Source organism: Silene latifolia, chromosome 7 (genome assembly GCF_048544455.1).
Source record: "Silene latifolia isolate original U9 population chromosome 7, ASM4854445v1, whole genome shotgun sequence".
In the NCBI taxonomy this organism is placed as follows: domain Eukaryota; kingdom Viridiplantae; phylum Streptophyta; class Magnoliopsida; order Caryophyllales; family Caryophyllaceae; genus Silene; species Silene latifolia.
In genome coordinates, this window is record NC_133532.1 from 5,191,148 (window position 1) to 5,206,751 (window position 15,604).

The window sequence follows — 15,604 nt, forward strand, 5'->3', positions numbered from 1 at the left end:
GAGGCAATTAGGGTTTGTTTCTGGAGTTTAAAGCTTGTGAGTGATGGTTGTATGTATGGAGAACTTAGAGGAATGAATGTATGGCATAGGGGGGGTATTTATAGGGAGTTAAAATAGGGTTTAAGAGAGCAACAAGCAGTCGGGCTCGGTTTGCATAGCTGCTGTCCATCAGCTATTTCGTGGGGTTTTTTAGGGTTTGTATGGGGGGTTTGCTTGGTGTTTAAGCTAAGTTAATATGGGTAGGATACTAGGGTATGGTTTAGGGTTAATGGGCACGGGTTTAAGTGGTGTTTGGAGGGGATTTTGGACTCGGGTTTAAGCACGCAAAACAGGGGGGGCTGCTTGTTATTTGCGGGTTGTTTATGGAGTATTTGGGACGGGAATTGGATGGGTTTCGTAGTGGGTTTGGGTGATGGGTTATTGTGGGTAATGTGGAGCAATAATTGGGTTGGTTGTGGCGGGTTTGGGTCAAGCTTTGAAGCACACAAAACGGGTTGGAAAGGAGGAAGGGCTAACGCGGGTAAGGGGAAGTAGTTGGGCTGTTTTGTGTATGTTTGGGGCGAGATTTGGGACGTGGGTATGGGGGTTCGAACTGGGGTTGGATGGGTAGAGGCCTAGGTTGGTTAGTGTACTCGAGATTCGTGCCAACTCGTAAAGAAGACGGGCTCAAAAACCGAGCTATAACCGAGTTCCAAAACGTGTGGTTAAAACGAGTTTTCGATTTCCAAATTCGATTTTTCAAATCAATTAACACATTAAAATAAATGATTTTTCAAATCAAATACACTCATAAAATGATTTTTCAAATCAAAAATATACTTTATTTTCAATAAAATAAATTTAAGAAAATAAATTCAAATTAAAACAATAAAATGAATTCACTTTAAAAAACATTTAATTTAAATATCATTTAAATTAATAGAATACTTCATCGACGACGCCCATTCTACATCGTAAAACGAGCTCCAAATAATGACAATGACAACTAATGAATACATGTGTCCTATCATCATCGAGTGTTTGTCGGGTTCTCTATAAATTCCAGTATCGACGGATACGGGTATCTACAGAGCCCCCACTTTGACTGAGGCTTGGACAAGGCGAAAGTCAAAGTATACCCCAGGTCCCTCTCGACCTGAGGATTCTGCGGGTCGTTTATAGTCCATTAGACTCGCGTATATAAGCTCGCCGGCCATAAGAAGAGATCAAACCTGAAACTTCGTTGAGGATTAACTCTTGCTTTTGTTGCGTCAAATTATCATCGTTGGTCATCGACTCATGAAGTTGCATATATGATGGGTTGAGCCTTATCCTTAGGCGCCTACGTATCCGTTTCTGACGGAATCAAACCCGCGTCGTAGTTCGGCAACTGCTGACACATGCCCAAAGTTTATCATCTGCTGGCATTTGTCCAAAATTCATCATCTGTTGACACTTGCCCAAAGCTTATCATCTGCTGGCAGGTGCTCAAATGGGACGGGACTTTCCGAGGAGGTTGCCGCCGCCTTCATCATTTGCTTTCAGCTATGGAATTCTTCCATTTCATACTCTTGTATTGAATTGAATTCTTGGTGGATGTCATTCTTTACATCTTGATAATGGTCTCTGAAGCCAACGACTTCAGAGCCCCCAGTTTGTGATGGCTCTAAAGTCGAAGACTTTAGAGCCCCCAGTTGAAGCATATCCTGCTATATTTGAAACATAGAAAATCTACAAGCAATAATCATCACATAAGCACATTTGGATCATCGATCTTAAAATTGGATCATTTAAAAGATTGGGTCATCGACCCGAAAATTGAATTTGAAAATTTTGAATAATTGGGCCATCGACCCGAATTTTGAAATTGACATCACCTGGAATATTGGGCCATCGACCCTTCGAGAAATTGAATTTTGAATTTCGAAAGATTGGGTCATCGACCCACAAAGATTCCACTACCTGGATCATCTATCCACAATTCGCAAAAAGTTTTTGGAATTTTGAAATTTTGAAATTTTGTGAAATTTTTGAAATCGAACCTTGATGGGTGAGCATGAAATACGACTCAGACACTCTGTATGACTCGTAAACCACGTGGGCGTAGCCCGCTACCGTAAAACAAAAAAGGAAAATAAAACTGTAAGTGTGCACGGGTTGTAATTCAATTATTGACTTGTTGGGGGTAGAAATGTAAATTGGCCATCCTGGAGCCAAAGGATGGCAAATGGGAATCACAAGGTCGTCGGACTTGGGACGAAGATATCGTATGGCATGGGCATGCTCCCGAGGGCACGTGGGAATCAAGATCACTTGACATTGACAAGGTGGATTAAACTCACAGAGCAACAACGTTGGCTTCGCCTAGACACTAAACACAGACTGATTTTATGAGAACACTTAGACATCACACATCACTCTTGTTGGGAACATTCTGTCACTCTTCTCCTCGCCTCCTTTCTTTTCAGCGAGTTTTCATTATTTCTTGCCACCGCCTTCTTTCTTTTCAGCGGGCTTTTACTATTTTTCTTCCACGCCTTCATTCTTTTCAGCGGGTTTTTCATATTTTATGTTCCCAACACAAACCCACATCTATGTGACTCAGCATCTTTGCCTACATCGTTAGATTAAGCTCATTCCGAGACTTGACATTACTCATCTGAACCTATATCCTTATCCTAGCCTACATCGAGTGCTAAGACCGACTCAAACAAAGGTGGCTTCGTTTGGACTTGGTTAAGACCCGTAATAAACCGACAAGACGACAACTTGGTTGATGAGTGGATTGAATCCCTTATTCTGAAGGACTGCCTACGTATTCGCGTGGAGCGAAATCAAATCCGACGTAGTTCGATCAATGGTGCATAAACTTGGCATTTTTATTGTGTGTACACACTCGAAGGTTTCACCTAAGGTATCATGTCGTATCCCATTCTAGCCTGTAAGGTACTGTTAAATCCCGTGTCTAGGGTTGGTACAAAAGGCTGCAGTTCTTTGGGATGTGGAGCTTGGTAAAAATAGGTTCGAATAGTGGACCATCATTCTGAAGGCTCGTTTTGTAGTGTTAAGGCCAAGGGCTATGGCTTATAAAGTGGTTGGAAATGGTGTCTCGGGTCTGATGAAACCCGAGTACAAATAGGTTGGGAATCGATGTGGGTTCAAATTTCCATGTCTGGACCCTAAAGGCTGGGTATAACAACACAAGCGGAATGATTCTCAAAATTCCCGACTATCCCCTCGTAAATGACTCGGGAAGGACTTAGGGGTATGGATGACTGCTGATGGTACTACCTGACCATTTTGGCTTCGCCTTTGAACTTTGATCAATATTTCGACATTTCCTTTTCTTTTCTTCTTCTTCTTTTTTTTCTTTTTTTTCTCTTTTTTGGGTTTTTTTATTTTTTCATTTTTCTTTTCCTTTTTCGTCCCTTTTTTCTTTTCCTTTTCTTTTTCATTTTTTTTTCATCTCTTTTTTTCTTCTCTTCTTGAAAATGGTCTTCTATTCATTCTCTTAGTCACAAAAGTGTACACCTTGAAAACTGGGCTTCGCCAACTAAATTGGGTTAGAACTAACAATTCCTTCTTAGAACGGGTTGATCTCTTTCTCTCTTTGAGAGGGGATAATTCTATGGGGAAAAGGCTTGCCTTCCGTCATCGATAGGGGAAACAAGGAGCTAGTCCGGGTTCGTCCTAGAATCATCTGAAAAGCTTGTCATAAGACTGGTTTTGATGGAGGTTTTCTACCGCCAGACATGGAATAGGTAAAGGAATCAAACACGGGATCCTATTGTACCTTACATTTTGAAACGGGACATATTTCTACCCCATGGATGCCTTTGAGTGTGTTGTGCATTTTATCATGTTTTCGGAATGATTGAGGATTGAAAACAAGAGATATTTGGAAACGAAATTGCAACTTTTTATTGGAATGGCAAAAGCTTAACAGACTCGAAAGAACGATTCCTAGGACACACCCTAGGTCATCGCGGAACCAATGACTCAAATTCAAGAAAAGAAAGTCCTAGACTCTACTCGACTAAGATAATAAAACAGATCCCGACTCATAATTTTCAAATCTGATTTTGAGCTTTCCCTTGTTCAGCTGTCAGCTTAGATGCTCGGCTCTAGTCCTTGATCCCTATGATGGTCTGCCTCCATCCCAAGGTAGTCCTCTGAGGATCTACGCCAGTGATGAAGGTTGGTGAATCGAATTGTCTTTTATTAACTTCGTTAATAAGAGAAGTACATTCTAGAGCAAGACTCCCGGCTTGAGTTTCATTCTTCGGGTTTGGCAAGAATTCAAAAAAATCCACAAATATTTTCCCAATAAACACTCCTTTCCAGTGACATGGGCGGATAAGATGGGAATAGTCGACACTGTCATCGACAGAAATAAAGTTAGTGTGATCGCCAAATGGATTGGTGATGTTATTGGGTTTAACAGTTGAGATCGGGAGTGTTCCACTCTCAATCATGTCTTGGATTTCGTGCTTCAGTCGATAGCACCTTTCAGTATCATGGCCTTTCCCTTGATGAAAGGCACAGAAGGCATTTGGTTTATACCATTTACCTTGTTGCTCAGCGGGTGGATCCGGAGTTGGACCAATAGGCTTCAACTTTCCTTGGGCTATGAGCCTTTGGAGAGCGTATGTATAAGTGCATCCGATATCGGTGAATGCCCTAGGTGTTTGGCGCTGCGACTTCTTCGATTGCCCCTCTAAGAGATTGATGGCTTCATCGATATGGGCCGTTGCTGGGGCCTTGCCCTTAGACGATGAGGCCCCTTGGTACCCTTTCGGCTTTTCAGCCTCTGCCTTTATGACATCATCTTCTACCTTTATCCCGATTCTTATCAATTCTTTGAAAGAGCCAAAATTCTGGTATTTCGAGCATTACGGTAAATGTGTCGTAAATTCTTCACGAACTTATCTACCATTTCAACTTCATCAGGCTTCTTAGCTAGTTTCACGCTTTCAACGCGCCATCTTGCGAGGAATTCAAGAAAGCCCTCTTTTCCTTCTCGTGTCATTACTTCCAAAGTCCTTATGTTGGTTTGAATCTCAACATTGTCAAGATAGTGCTTACTGAGAACTCCACCGTAATATCTTCGAAAGTGGGGAAGTTCTTAAGGTCAAGATTATAGAACCACGCCTTCGGGTGTTCATCCAGAGATTGGGCAAAAATTTCAGAGAGCATGTCAGCAGGTACTCCCTTCAGTGCTAAGTACCCTTTATAGGCCTTAACATGGTGGACTGGATCTTCTGTGCCCTTAAACTTTGGGATATCAGTGAGTACCATGTTTGTAGGCAACTTATCCTGAACTGGGGCATAGGCCCTAGCATTTTCGTAGTGGATGTTCTTCCCCTGGGAGAGTTTCAGACGGTCTTCAATGAACTTGAACCGTTTCTCCAGATCAGTCAGAGGTGGGGTAGATGAAGAGGGATCTTCACCCAGCTTGGATTCGATCGCATCCATTCTGGTCATCATGAGGTTCACGGCCTCACTGAGTTTGTTAACAGCATCTTCCATTGCTTGACGTCGGGTTTTTGGCGGCCTTTCTACAAGAAAACCCCGGACCGAGTCAATATTCAAATGTAAGAGCCCCTGCACACTTAAGGACACGACACCCACTTGACTCAAACAAAGACTCGACTTATGACCGAATAACCAAAAGGTTCGACTCACGGTTAGATTTAGACCTCGATTTATTTTGGACTCGTCAAAATGACACGAACCAAACCATCATAACTCGGTTTCAAACCGGACTCGGTGTGACTAAACCCGTGATTGGACTAACATAGCCCATAGGTTTAAGTGAAACGCCCTAAATGGCCTAGCTTGGACGTTTCTGTGGACTATCCTAGACCGATTGGTCGACCAACATGACTCGAATCCCAAGAGGTGAGCTTGGGTGACCCAACAGGGTCGTGTTCTAGATACTTAGAACGAAACACGCCTAGCCAAACACGGCCAGGACCCGGACACGACTCGACGCATTTCATGCTTGGTTAAGGTTCGAGAAACATTTCGGATTGAATTTGAAAAAAAATGAGAGATCGATTTGAAAATGAGATTGAAAATGGGCAGCATGCCGGCTATAAAAGCTCATTTTGGGCCGAAAAATCTAGTCCTACTTGGACAGCATTCCGCGTTTTTAAAACCATGCTATTTTGAAAGTAAGTTGTTCAAAAGTTCGGTTTTGAAAACGATATGGAAAATTTTGAAAAGACTCGGGAAAACACCTTGCACATTGTCATTCTCATGTTATAAGGATGTATGCTCCTAGACATCTCTAAGTCTCGGCAAGTCTTCTACAAGAAGGTCTATTCCCTCCATCCTTTTGCGGTCTTATAGAGCAAGGGCCTTTAGGTAGAGTACCTAGAAGAGCATCCCCACCATCAAGAACCACGCGAGGCGGAGCGGAAGCAAGCAATGTGCGAGTTCCTGGCATAGTGGGACGTCGCCCCCCACGCATCACAAAGAAACGCTGGAACGGCCCGGGAAAATCCTTAAGGGTTTATGCATGAATCGTAGCACTATGAGTAATGTTTTACTTTCCAATACTTTCTTTTCAAGTTTCACCTCGGAGGAAAAGACCCTAGAAACAAAGTGTAACTAGTCCTCTTTTCCCCAGCGGAGTCGCCAAACTGTGGACAAGGCCCGCGGGAACTGCGTCCGCGGGATCCTTACTAGGCATAATCGACTCGAGGTTCCTTCGAATCGAATTAAGACAAATTAGAGTCGCCACCAAGTTTTATGGGAACTTGGAACCGTTCAATTCAACTTTACACCTTTCATCGAAAAGCATAAAGCCAATCGACTACGAGTGATTAAAGATAAAGACTTGTACCCTATATCACTCGATTTGAATGACTCTCGTAATCCAATGGTATTTAGACGGATCCACAAACCATAGATCTTGAGTAAGGGGTGAGGGTACGTGTTGGGAAGCTAAGGACACCCAACCCCGCCCGTCAATAACGGCCTCTACTAACTCAAGTGTCGAATTTCAAACAAGGTCATAGCTACTACGATATATGATATGCAAACATCGTTTTAGAACCCTAACATGTGACAACAATTTCTATGTCGTTTTAGATGCAACTAAACTAACTTTGTCAAAGTTGTAATTTAGCATGTGGGTTGATTGATCTAACAACATACAAACGAAACAAACAAGGCTTGATGGGAATGGGGGAGCCGTTGGGATCTATCTTATTACAACCCAGGCATTTCATGCCGACACAACGAGAAATTAAAGATACAACTCGATCTAAAATACAATGCTATACACAAAACCGTACATGACGCATTACACGGCCATTCGGCCTAAGAAAACGTGCACAAAGGGGTGCCCCACGGCTTACATGACTCACGGCCTTGGGTCACTCCTCGTAATGTGTGCTTTCGCTTAATCTTATCGAATTAGACATTGGGTCACGCACCAAAGCATGCATTAGCATAAATCGGGCCATGTTGCTTTAAACAACATGTGATTTACTACGCTCTTACATGCATTGGGGCACAACCATCTAACCAAACAAGACTAAGGTTTTTGGAAGAGGTTTTGACTCGATAAAAGAAAGCTAACTTGAGACGATAAATTACAACTCGATGAACAAACGATAAATTACAAGCGACAAAACAATAAAGAACAAACGATGTAAAACAAACGAAACAAGAAAGACCAAAGGACACAGCCAAGCCATGGCCACTCTAGACACGGCTACCCAAGGTCCTAGGTCAGGTTCATTAGTTAGATCAATTGATTGCGAAACAAGTTCGAAAGCGGGCTAGAAAACAAGTTAGAAACGACGTTGATCGATTTGAAAAGATACCTTGCAAACGCGCATTCTACACGGCCTAAAGGGGTCAAATTAGGTCAAGTTTGCTAATTAGTTTAACTCATCGAGTGTTAATAAGAAGGTGCTAATCACGCACTCTTATACTAACGAGAAATTAGGTGAAAGAGAGAGATGCGTTCAATTAAGTTACATAATCGTCAGTTGATTTTTAAAGCTATGTCGATGTAACCTAACGTGTCTAATTAGGTTATTAAATTGATCTAATGTCATCTAAACGAGTCATATGTTAACAATCAGAGGTCAAACTAACATGTGAATGGTCCTAAGGTGGGTCGAATTACATGAAACAAAAGAGGGGTCAAAAGCGAAGAGCGAAGTCAGAATTCGTTTTATTAATGCCCTACCTTGAACACGAGGATATGTAAATGAGACGGGGGTGTACGACCGACTGATGTAGCGGTTTCTTTCCCATCTCAAGTCAACGCGGATGTTCATGGTGGTACTTTAACTCATACTCGGACTAACTAGTTTCATAGTTAACGATAACAATCGATAAACAAAAATGATAAACAAACAAAAACGAACTATAAGAAAACAAACATAAAAAACGAAGAGGCCGTCGTCGACGAAGAAACAAAGCAAACAACACGTTTTTTGCAAATCTGGACAGCAACTTTCAAACTGCGATTTCTCTCTCGTTTCACGGTGAAAATTCGATTTAAAAGATGTTTTGAAAACTAAAAAGAGAGGAGAACAGAGATCTTAAAACAATCCCTGCTCGTTTTGAGTTATTGGGCACGAAAAAACGAGCACAAACAGAATCGACAGACAGAAAGCGCGAAAACAGAGTGTATAACACTCTGTTTTTCGAGGGAATTCGTGTACTCTCAAGGGCAATTTGGCTCGTAAATATTTGTCTAAGATTTAGATGGATGTTGTGTGGTTAATTTGGAACAATAAACTCGAATTTTAATGGAGGTTTGTGGGTTGAACGAAGGGTTTCAAAGAGGACACACAAACTGATTCTCAGTTTGTAAGTCGGTTTTGTCGAGGGTTTTTGAGAGGCAATTAAGGTTTGTTTCTGGAGTTTAAAGCTTGTGAGTGATGGTTGTATGTATGGAGAACTTAGAGGAATGAATGTATGGCATAGGGGGGGTATTTATAGGGAGTTAAAATAGGGTTTAAGAGAGCAACAAGCAGTCGGGCTCGGTTTGCATAGCTGCTGTCCATCAGCTATTTCGTGGGGTTTTTTAGGGTTTGTATGGGGGGTTTGCTTGGTGTTTAAGCTAAGTTAATATGGGTAGGATACTAGGGTATGGTTTAGGGTTAATGGGCACGGGTTTAAGTGGTGTTTGGAGGGGATTTTGGACTCGGGTTTAAGCACGCAAAACAGGGGGGGCTGCTTGTTATTTGCGGGCTGTTTATGGAGTATTTGGGACGGGAATTGGATGGGTTTCGTAGTGGTTTTGGGTGATGGGTTGTTGTGGGTAATGTGGAGCAAGAATTTGGTTGGTTGTGGCGGGTTTGGGTCAAGCTTTGAAGCACACAAAACGGGTTGGAAAGGAGGAAGGGCTAACGCGGGTAAGGGGAAGTAGTTGGGCTGTTTTGTGTATGTTTGGGGCGAGATTTGGGACGTGGGTATGGGGGTTCGAACTGGGGTTGGATGGGTAGAGGTCTAGGTTGGTTAGTGTACTTGAGATTCGTGCCAACTCGTAAAGAAGACGGGCTCAAAAACCGAGCTATAACCGAGTTCCAAAACGTGTGGTTAAAACGAGTTTTCGATTTCCAAATTCGATTTTTCAAATCAATTAACACATTAAAATAAATGATTTTTCAAATCAAATACACTCATAAAATGATTTTTCAAATCAAAAATATACTTTATTTTCAATAAAATAAATTTAAGAAAATAAATTCAAATTAAAACAATAAAATGAATTCACTTTAAAAAACATTTAATTTAAATATCATTTAAATTAATAGAATACTTCATCGAAGACGCCCATTCTACATCGTAAAACGAGCTCCAAATAATGACAATGACAACTAATGAATACATGTGTCCTATCATCATCGGGTGTTTGTCGGGTTCTCTATAAATTCCAGTATCGACGGATACGGGAATCTACACTTTTTATTTTTTCCCATTTTTTCAATCACGAGTTCGAGCTCATATCAGGAACTAACCTGTTCGATTTCAGTCTCAAATAAAGAGCTTTAACACATTTTTGACGATTATCCGAGCTTCGGCGAATGCTGGTTTGTGGCACACCGACACCCCTCAAATGTCTTTCTTTGGTGCTCAAACTTTGCGTGGGCGCTTTATCTGACCCGAGGAACTTTCTATGTGATTTCTGGATAATTTTGTTCCGGGACCCCGGAATCCCGAACAAACCGTGTATTATACACTTTAATTTCAGCCGTTCGGAAGGTCGTACCGGACCCTGTTTTTTTTTCTCCCTGTTTTTAAATCACGCGTCCGAGCTCATTTCAGGATTTAACCTGTTCGATTTCAGCCTCAAATATACGAGCTTTAACAAATTTTTGACGATAATCCGAGTTTCGGCGAATGCTGGTCTGTGGCACACCGGCACCCCCAAATGTCTTCCGTTGGTGCTTAAAATTTGCGTGTGCGCCTTATCTGATCCGAGGAACTTTCTATGTGATTTCCGGAGAATTTTGTTCCGGGACCCCGGAATCCCGAAAAACCGTGTATTATATACACTTCAATTTCAGCCGTTCGGAAGGTCGTACCGGACCCTAGTTCTTTTTCTCCCTGCTTTTCAATCACGCGTCCGAGCTCATTACAGGAACTAACCTGTTCGATTTCAGCCTCAAATAACGAGCTTTAACACATTTTTGACGATAATCCGAGTTTCGGCGAATGCTTGTTTGTGGCACACCGGCACCTAGACCTGGCAAAACGGGTCAACGGGTCGGTTTCGGGTCGGGCCAATTCGGGTCGGGTAAATACGGGTCTCTCGTTGACTCCGGGTTAAATCGGGTCGGGACGGGTCTTTTCGGGTTTCGGGTCTGTTTCGGGTCAAGCGGGTTGGGTTGTTTCGGGTCGGGTTGTTTTCGGGTCAGTGAATAATAGAGAAATAGCCATTTCAAGTCTTTTCAGTTCAATTAGAGTTATATTTTGTCGGGTCATTTTCGGGTTTAGTGGTTTCGGATCGGGCCATTTTCGGGTCGGGCCAGTACGGGTCAAGAAAGCTCGGGTCATGTTCGGGTCGGGTCGGGTCGGGTCAATTCGGGTTTTCGGGTCACATTCGGGTGATGTAGTTCGGGTCACTTCGGGTCTCGGGTCAACGTTTTCGGGTCGGGTCAATCGGGTCGGGTTGCTTTTGCCAGGTCTACCGGCACCCCCAAATGTCTTCCGTTGGTGCTCACACTTTGCGTGGCCGCTTTATCTGACCCGAGCAACTTTCTATGTGATTTCTGGAGAATTTTGTTCCAGGACCCCGGAATCCCGAAAAACAGTGTATTTATACACTTCAATTTCAAACCGTTCGGAAGGTAAATCGAACCCCCGTTTTTTTTTCTCCCTGTTTTTCACTCACGCGTCCGAGCTCATTTCGGGAATTAACCTGTTCGATTTCAGCCTCAAATAACGAGCTTTAACACATTTTTCACGATAATCCGAGTTTCGGCGAATGCTGGTTTGTGGCACACCGGCACCCCCCAAATGTTTTCCGTTGGCGCTCAAACTTTGCGTGGCCGCTTTATTTAACCCGAGGAACTTTCTATGTGATTTCCGGAGAATTTTGTTCCAGGACCCCGGAATCCCGAAAAACCGTGTATTATACACTTCAATTTCAGCCGTTCGGAAGGTCGTACTGGACCCTTTTTCTTTTTTCCCTTTTTTTCAATCACGCGTCCGAGCTCATTTCAGGAACTAACCTGTTCGATTTCAGCCTCAAATAAAGAGCTCAAACACATTTTTGACGATTATCCGAGTTTCGGCGAATGCTGGTTTGTGGCACACCGGCACCCCCAAATGTCTTTCGTTGGTGCTCAAAATTTGCGTGAACGCCTTATCTGACCCGAGGAACTTTCTTTGTGATTTCCGGAGAATTTAGTTCCGGGACCCTGGAATCCCGAAAAACCGTGTATTATTAACTTCAATTTCAGCCGTTCGGATGGTCGTAAATCAGGACCTCGTTTCTTTTTCTCCTGTTTTTCAATCACGCGTCCGAGCTCATTTGGGAATTATCTGTTCGATTTCAGCCTCAAATAAAGAGCTTTAACACATTTTTCACGATAATCCGAGTTTCGGCGAATGCTGGTTTGTGGCACACCGGCACCCCCAAATGTCTTCGGTTGGTGCTCAAACTTTGCGTGGGCGCTTTATCTGACCCGAGGAACTTTCTATGTGATTTCCGGTGAATTTTGTTCCGGGACCCTGGAATCCCAAAAAACCGTGTATTGTACACTTCAATTTCAGCCGTTCGGAAGGTCGTACCGGACCCTGTTTATTTTTCTCCCTGTTTTTTAATCACGCGTACGAGCTCATTTTAGGAATTAACCTGTTCGATTTCATCCTCAAATAATGAGCTTTAACACATTTTTGACGATAATCCGAGTTTCAGCGAATCTTGGTTCAGGCACACCCAAGCACCCCCAAATGTCTCCCGTTGGTGCTCAAACTTTGCGTGGGCGCTTTATCTGACCCGAGTAACTATCTATGTGATTTCCGGAGAATTTTGTTCCGGGACCCTGGAATCTCGAAAAACAGTGTATTATACACTTCAATTTCAGCCGTTCGGAAGGTCGTACCGGACCCTTTTTCTTTTTCTCCCTGTATTTCAATCACGCGTCCGAACTTATTTCGGGAATTCACCTGTTCGATTTCAGCCTCAAATAACGAGTTTTAACACATTTTTGACGATAATCCGAGTTTCGGCGAATGCTTGTTTGTGGCACACCGGCATCCCCAAATGTCTTCCGTTGGTGCTAAAACTTTGCGTGGCCGCTTTATCTGACCCGAGCAACTTTCTATGTGATTTCCGGAGAATTTTGTTCCTGGACCCCGGAATCCCGAAAAACAGTGTATTTATACACTACAATTTCAGCCGTTCGGAAGGTCGTACCGGACCCTGTTTCTTTTTCTGTAACAGCCCAAGGTAACCTGCTAACGTGATATTGTCCGCTCTGGGAGACACAACCCCCTCACGGCTTTAAAACGCGTCACTATGTTTAGAGCTGCGCAGCGGACACAGGCCCTAACCCACAGGATATTGTCCTCTTTGGCAGGGCACCACCTAACCTCAAGGTTTTGTTCTGAGCATCCATACCAAGGATCTCAAACGCGTCACATTAGGAAGAGGTAGCCACATGATTATAAACCATGCTTCGTTTCCCTCTTCTACCGATGTGGGAAGGTCACCTTCCCTCCTCCCCAAAGTAGAAGGCAGCGTCCTCGCTGCCCACCGGCACAGGCCCCGGCTCTGATACCAACTGTAACAGCCCAAGGTAACCTGCTAACGTGATATTGTCCGCTCTGGGAGACACAACCCCCTCACGGCTTTAAAACGCGTCACTATGTTTAGAGCTGCGCAGCGGACACAGGCCCTAACCCACAGGATATTGTCCTCTTTGGCAGGGCACCACCTAACCTCAAGGTTTTGTTCTGAGCATCCATACCAAGGATCTATAGGTATAAGAGCCACCAAGTATGTCTCATCACACTACCTAAGTCTTTCCAATATCAAATCCTCTCAAAACCAGGAAAGGGTCAAACACAAACAATTCCTCAAGAGTCAAGTTTTCCAACCAAGGTCAACATTCCTCAAAAGAAAGAGTACTATCAAATGGCGTTAAGGGAGGATTAGCAAGGAACAAAAGACAAGTTAGGAACAATTTGAGGATATAGGATTGACTAAGTAGTCGAGTTTGTGATTGGCTTCCATAATCACTTTGGATATGAGGGTTTGATAATGTATAAGTTACCGTGGGAGAAATGTTAAATGTGGGATTATTAGTTGGTTTTAGTGAGTGATATTGATTACTACTTGAGGTTAGGTCGTCCCCTGCCAAAGAGGACAATATCCTGTGGGTTAGGGCATGTGTCCGCTGCGCAGCTCTAAACATAGTGACGCGTTTTAAAGCCGTGAGGGGGTTGTGTCTCCCAGAGCGGACAATATCACGTTAGCAGGTTACCTTGGTCACATTACGGTTGGTATCAGAGCCGAGGCCTGTGCCGGTGGGCAGCGAGGACGCTGCCTTCTCCTTTGGGGAGGAGGGAAGGTGACCTTCCCACATCGGTAGAAGAGGGGAACGAAGCATGGTTTATAATCATGTGGCTACCTCTTCCTAATGTGACGCGTTTTAAAGCCGTGAGGGGGTTGTGTCTCCCAGAGCGGACAATATCACGTTAGCAGGTTACCTTGGGCTGTTACAAATGGTATCAGAGCCGGGGCCTGTGCCGGTGGGCAGCGAGGACGCTGCCTTCTCCTTTGGGGAGGAGGGAAGGTGACCTTCCCACATCGGTAGAAGAGGGGAACGAAGCATGGTTTATAATCATGTGGCTACCTCTTCCTAATGTCACGCGTTTTAAAGCCGTGAGGGGGTTGTGTCTCCCAGAGCGGACAATATCACGTTAGCAGGTTCCCTTGGGCTGTTACATTTTCTCCCTGTTTTTAAATCACGAGTCCGAGCTTATTTCGGGAATTAACCTGTTCGATTTCAGCCTCAAATATACGAGCTTTAACACATTTTTCACGATAGTCCGAGTTTCGGCGAATGCTGGTTTGTGGACCACCGGCACCCCCAAATGTCTTCCGTTGGTGCTCAAAAATTGTGTGGGCGCCTTATCTGACCCGAGGAACTTTCTTTGTGATTTCCGGAGAATTTAGTTTCGGGACCCCGGAATCCCGAAAAACCGTGTATTATTAACTTCAATTTCAGCCGTTCGGATGGTCGTACCGGACCCTGTTTCTTTTTCTCCCGGTTTTTCAATCACGCGTCCGAGCTCATTTCAGGAATTAACCTGTTCGATTTCAGCCTCAAATAACGAGCTTTAACACATTTTTCACGATAATCCGAGTTTCGGCGAATGCTGGTTTGTGGCACACCGGCACCCCCAAATGTCTTCCGTTGGTGCTTAAAATTTGCGTGTGCGCCTTATCTGATCCGAGGAACTTTCTATGTGATTTCCGGAGAATTTTGTTCCGGGACCCCGGAATCCCGAAAAACCGTGTATTATATACACTTCAATTTCAGCCGTTCGGAAGGTCGTACCGGACCCTAGTTCTTTTTCTCCCTGCTTTTCAATCACGCGTCCGAGCTCATTACAGGAACTAACCTGTTCGATTTCAGCCTCAAATAACGAGCTTTAACACATTTTTGACGATAATCCGAGTTTCGGCGAATGCTGGTTTGTGGCACACCGGCACCCCCAAATGTCTCCCGTTGGTGCTCAAACTTTGCGTGGGCGCTTTATCTGACCCGAGTAACTATCTATGTGATTTCCGGAGAATTTTGTTCCGGGACCCTGGAATCTCGAAAAACAGTGTATTATACACTTCAATTTCAGCCGTTCGGAAGGTCGTACCGGTCACTTTTTCTTTTTCTCCCTGTATTTCAATCACGCGTCCGAGCTTATTTCGGGAATTTACCTGTTCGATTTCAGCATCAAATAACGAGTTTTAACACATTTTTGACGATAATCCGAGTTTCGGCGAATGCTTGTTTGTGGCACACCGGCACCCCCAAATGTCTTCCGTTGGTGCTAAAACTTTGCGTGACCGCTTTATCTGACCCGAGCAACTTTCTATATGATTTCCGGAGAATTTTGTTCCTGGACCCCGGAATCCCGA